Source organism: Salvelinus fontinalis, chromosome 26 (assembly GCF_029448725.1).
Source record: "Salvelinus fontinalis isolate EN_2023a chromosome 26, ASM2944872v1, whole genome shotgun sequence".
In the NCBI taxonomy this organism is placed as follows: Eukaryota; Metazoa; Chordata; class Actinopteri; order Salmoniformes; family Salmonidae; genus Salvelinus; species Salvelinus fontinalis.
In genome coordinates, this window is record NC_074690.1 from 32,923,711 (window position 1) to 32,930,039 (window position 6,329).

General features: G+C 42.1%; 1 pseudogene; it reads left to right on the forward strand.

Moving 5' to 3' along the window:
• Window positions 1–294: 294 nt before the first annotated feature.
• LOC129824487 (retinoid isomerohydrolase-like) lies at window positions 295–6,088 on the forward strand (annotated as a pseudogene).
• The last annotated feature ends 241 nt before the right edge of the window (window positions 6,089–6,329 follow it).

A 6,329-nucleotide genomic window follows, 5' to 3' on the forward strand; every position in this document is an offset into this window, starting at 1 on the left:
TGTTATACTCAGACATCATTCAAATAGTTTTAGAAACTTCAGAGTGTTTTCTATCCAAATATACTAATAATATGCATATATTAGCAACTGGGACTGAATAGCAGGCAGTTTACTCTGGGCACCTTATTCATCCAAGCTACTCAATACTGCCCCCAGACATAAGAAGTTAAATATTTAAAAAATGTATTATTTCTCTGTATCACTACTGTCCACCAAGCAATTTTATGAAGTTGGCTTTCACTAGCCCAGATAGGTTCCCAATCTCCCAACCTCATAACTAGCCACCAAGAAGCCATGTCAGGCAATGAATCAAGTTAGAGTAGCTAGCTTGTCTAATTATCTTAGCTTGCATGTCTAGTGACAAGGTTGGTAGACTTTAGACAAGTAAGCAATTATTAAACGTACAAAATAAGACTCACATTTCTTTCAATCTTTTACCCATATTTTTGCAGTGATGCAGAAAAGCATATTTAGTTTGTTTTTGAAAAACTACCAGTTTTTACAGACAGCTCAGTAGGTATGCTTAGATAAACAAAAGGAAAAATAATACAGTGTCAAAATTATGCCGCATACCAATCTGCATCCCACTGCTGGCTTGCTTCTGAAGCTAAGCAGAGTTGGTCCTGGATGGGAGACCAGATGCTGATGGAAGCAGTGTTGGAGTGTCACTAGGAGACACCCTTTCATCTGGTCCAAGAAAATATCCCAATGCCCCAGGGGGTAGGGTGCTGTCTTTCAGATGGGATGTTAAATGGCTGTCCTGACTCTCTGTGGTCACTTATCATAAGAGTAGTGTTTCTTGCATTTTGCCACCAAGTACTAAGTCATGTTTTGCAGAGGGGTCAAATACTTATTTCCCTCATTAAAATGCAAATCAATTTATAACATTTTTGACATAAGTTTTTCTGGATTTTTTTGTTGTTATCCTGTTTCTCACTGTTCAAATAAACCTACCATTAAAATTATAGACTGATCATTTCTTTGTCAGTGGGCAAACGTACAAAATCAGCAGGGGATCAAATACTTTTTTCCCTCACTCACATTTAAAAAAAAATATATATATATATATATATTTTTTTTAATGGAAGATGTTTGTAACCACCAAGACTCTTCCTATAGCTGGCCGCCTGGCCAAACTGAGCAATTGGGGGAGAAGAGCCTTGGTCAGGGAGGTGACCAAGAACCTGATGGTCACTCTGACAGAGCTCTAGAGTTCCTCTGTTGAGATGGGAGAACCTTCCAGAAGGACAACCATCTCTGCAGCACTCCATCAACCAGGCCGTTTTGGTAGAGTGGCCAGACAGAAGCCACGCCTCAGTAAAAGGCACATGACAGCCTGCTCGGAGTTTGCCAAAAGGCAGCTAAAGACTCTCAGACCATGAGAAACAAGACTCTCTGGTCTGATGAAACTAAGATTGAACTCTTTGGCCTGAATGCCAAGCGTCACGTCTGGAAGAAACCTGGCACCATCCTTACGGGGAAGCATGGTGGTGGCAGCATCATGCTGTGAAGATGTTTTTCAGCAGCATGGACTGGGAGACTAGTCAGGATCGAGGAAAAGATGAACGGACCAAAGTACTGCTCCAGAGCGCTCAGGACCTCGGACTTGGGCTAAGGTTCACCTTCCAACAGGACAACGACACTAAACACATCCAAGAAAACGTAGGAGTGGCTTCGGGACAAGTCTTTGAATGTCCTTGAGTGGCCAAGCCAGGGCCCGGACTTGAAAATCACCAGAGAGACCTGAAAATAGCTGTGCAGCAACGCTCCCCATCCAACCTGACAGAGCTTGAGAGGATCTTCAGAAGACTGGGAGAAACTCCTCAAATACAGGTGTGCCAAGCTTGTAGCGTCATACCCAAGAAGACTCGAGGCTGTAATTGCTGCCAAAGGTGCTAAAGTCAACACTGACACACTGGAGACACTGAAGAAGGTCAAAATTGAGATTCCATCCCCCTGTATTACATTATTCCCAATATATTAGGAACCACAGTGTTTGCATATATTCTCTGTTCTAATTCAACTGACTCAAAAAAACAAGTGTTACCGACTGGTCCACTGATTGTAGACAGAAATTGCACTTCTCAATAAGTTAAAACGCATGAATAATGTATAACATGATTCTGAATAACACATTAATAACACTATGACTTTATTTCCCCTCAGGGGGACTGCGTCAACATCAGTGGAGTGACAGCCCACTCGCACGGAACAGTGTTCAACATTGGAGACTGCATGGGAAAAGGAGCGTCACTGACCTACAATGTTGTCAGAACACCGCCCACACAGAAAGCTTGGGCTTGTATACCAAGAAAATAAAAAGTGCACGATATTAACTCAGACTTCATGCACATGTTCCACCTCTTAGTCGATGTTTGAATTAAGCTACAACATGTAAGCAACTTGGCCTTGATATCTTAACATGTTCTGGATAGGAGAACTTGTAACAGTAAGGCAAGCGGAAGGCTTGTGCCCTGATTGCATCTTGTGTTCTTTCCTCAGACCTCATTGAAAAGTCTATGGCTGTGGTGCAATTCCCGAGTGCCAAGAGGTTCAAGCCCTCCTATTTGCACAGGTGGGTCATAATGACATGTCCATCATGTTTATAGTCAAACTTGAGGTCCCTGAAACAGCATAAAGTCAAACATCAACACGCCTCCTGTGTTACAGACTGCAGTGGCATTTGTGTAATTGGACTAAGCCATATGTCATATGGTTTCCATATCACCCTTAGTTTTGGCATGTCGTAGAACTACATTGTCTTTGTGGAGACCCCTGTGAAAATCAACCTTAAGTTCCTGGAGCATCCGAGGCGCCAACTACATGTTTTGCTTTGAGTCCAATGACGTTATTGGTGTCAGGAAATAAACACTCAATATACTTTGGTTTAAAAGTGACACATTTATATACAGGAACATACAGTAACAGCATACTGTACCTAATCCTGACACTGAGAACCAAATCATGCATGTGTGCTGTCTCAAGAGACTTCAGCATACCCCACCTGCATTTCACAGACGTGGTTCCACATCGTCAGAAAGGACATTGAAGGAGGACAAGGAGAGTATGTTGACCATAAGTTCAGGGCTGCTCCTATCAACCTGTTTCATCACATCAACACTTACGAGGAACAAGGCTTCGTCGTGGCTGACGTGTGTACATAGAAAGGGTAATGGAACAGCAAAAAATGTCTCTCATAAGCAATGGCAATGTCAGTACACTGGCAAATGTAAATGTGTATTAAAAAAGTGATGACATCATAACTGACTAGATAGTTTATGGACTGAGGGATTTCAGGGGTGGCATACATTTGAAGTGAGTTGCCTTACACGGAACCCAAACCGGCTGCGCGCGTGCGCCATAGTGCATAAATGTATTTTGTCCCCCCACACCAAACGTGATCACGACACACAGGTTAAAATATCAAAACAAACTCTGAACCACTTATATTAATTTGGGGACAGGTCGAAAAGCATTAAACATTTATGGCAATTTAGCTAGCGAGCTAGCTTGCACTTGCTAGCTAATTGGTCCTATTTAGCTAGCTTGCTGTTGCTAGCTAATTTGTCCTGGGATATAAACATTGAGTTGTTATTTTACCTGAAATGCACAAAGTCCTCTACTCCACCAATTAATCCACACATAAAATGGTCAACCGAATCGTTTCTAGTCATCTCTCCTCCTTCTAGGGTTTTTCTTCTCTTGACTTTATATTGCGATTGGCAACTTTCATAAATTAGGTGCATTACCGGCACTGACCTCGTTTGTCTTTCAGTCACCCGCATGGGTATAACCAATGAGGAGATGACACGTTTGTAGCTGCTTCTATAAACCAATGAGGAGATGGGAGAGGCAGGACTTGCAGCACGATCTGCATCAGAAATAGAACTGACTTCTATTTTAGCCCTTGGCAACGCAGACACTTGTTGGTGCGCAACAATTGAATAACATGTATGTCTAAATTTATTTTGCAGTCATGGTGTAGTCAGCCTGTTAGCAATGTCCTTTTTCAGAATAATTGATTACTGATTCCTATCCCATGGTCTTTAAACACTGTCTGTTCAAAGGATTATACAATTCATTCTTTATTTTGTTTCCTGGTAGGTTTGAGTTTGTTTACAACTACCTTTGGCTGGCCAACCTGCGCTTCAACTGGGAGGAGGTGAAGAAGGCAGCCATGATGACTCCTCAGCCTGAGGTCAAGAGATACGTTATCCCACTGGACATCCACAGGGTAAGTTATTCCCTGCCCTGAATGGAAATCCTGAAATGGAAGCTGAAATCCACGAAAGGTGAAACAGCGCCACTGGTCGCGCCAAGCACGTTATTGTTTTTGTTCTGGTTTTGAAACGGAGGACATGAGCATCCAGCTTCGTGAAGAAGAAAAAAATCTTACTATGTTCTATTGCGCTTGCAATAATGTCCGAGGGGGGGAAATGCCTTTGTTTGAAGTAACGTCTTTGTTATTGTAATATCGCAAACACCACGGATTCCAGCTTTAGAAAAAAAATATTTTTCATTTCCATATGTGTCAATTGTTTTTTACATTCAAGTGCATATGTGCATACCCTTTATTTCCCCTTTTTTTGGATAGCAACATATACTGATTATATGTTCCAGGAGGAGCAGGGAAAGAACCTGATCTGCCTGCCATACACCACGGCAACAGCGGTGATGTGTTCTGATGGGAACATCTGGTTGGAGCCTGAAGCGCTGTTCTCTGGGCCCCGCCAAGCCTTTGAGTTCCCTCAAATCAACTATTAGAAGCACGGTGGGAAGAACTACACATATGCCTACGCCTCAACCACTTCAAGGTTGAGGCGATCCCTGACAGGGTGAGTCATCTTGTTTGCCACAAATCGGTCTTCAAAATCTTCTAACTCTGAGCAGTGAAAAGCAGGGGCCATAGCATGTTACCTGAGTGACCATGAGTTTCTGTCTATATGTGGTTGTACATCATCAAGCTGAATGTGAAGACCAAAACATGTATGTTAGACCTTGATGAGTCTCTGTCCACTTGCGGCTGTAGATTATCAAGTTGAATGTGAAGACCAAGGAGACCTAGGTGTGGAAGGAGCTGGACTCCTACCCCTCAGAGCCTGTTTATGCAAACCCCCGATGGCATGGATGATGGTATGTACTGTACTGTTACTGTAGTATACAGCATGTAACAGTATGGTGCAGGGCAAACACATACCCAGTATCTTGTTTGTGTTAGTGTTAGGAAGAGAGTTTAAGAGACTTTAGCTATTTATCCAGGGACAAGGCATTTCAATTTAGTAGAAAAAAATTCTCAGCAAAATAGATCAAAAGTGGGGTTACTGTAAAATTTGGTGGGCACTCTATTTTCAAACCTGGACTCAGGGGTAGACGTAACATAGTAAATGTAAATCTGTCTACCTCCATTTAGTATGATATGTTGTGTATTAATTTGTGGATGTCCATCATCCATTTCGTATAATATGGTATGAATTACATTTCGTATGATATGTTACGAACTGCAATGCGTACAATATGCTATGAATATATAATATGTATGATTTGTTACTAATTTCAATGTGTTGTGGCTAACGTTAGCTAGGTGGCTAACGTTACCTACCCTAGGGGTTTGGGGTTAAGGTTTAGGTTAAAGGGTTAAGTAACCTTCGTCTTATGTAACCATACCAAACATAACATATCATACTAATTTGAGATTCCCCGATGTAATATGTTACGTCTAGTCTATGCACCCAAGCTGTTTTCTAACAACCAGTGTGGTTTTCCAATGACCCAGAGGTGTCCTGTTGACCATTGTGGTGGCCCCCGGGGCCCAGAGGCCAGGGTACATGCTGATCCTCAACGCCAAGGACATGTCGGAGATCGCCAGGGCAGAGGTGGAGTGCTCTATGCCTGGCACCTTCCACGGAATGTACAAGCCATAACCTGGCAACAATACTCAGGGCACAAAGACTAGTATTCACCATTCCAAGCTATTCAAACTAACTAAGCACCAACTGTCACTCAACAATAGAACAAACAAACATTGACAAACTATAGGTTACAAATAACTAATAACAAATAAAAAAGCCACGTACCTGATCATCTTACATCATGATTTGAAGTCATTTAACTTTGTGAAACCTATGATTTAGTATGGTTGTGCGTTCATTTTGGTGAAAATAGAACCTGCAGGTATCAGGGCATCAGTAGGCTTCTTACAATTATTTCTCTGGGAGCCCACAGACAGCGTACAAGATCAGCGGCACCACAATCATAACAATCTGAATACAATTACTGTGCCAGTGCTGGAAATCAATGACTTTGTTCACAGTGCCATGTCTGTTGAGTAC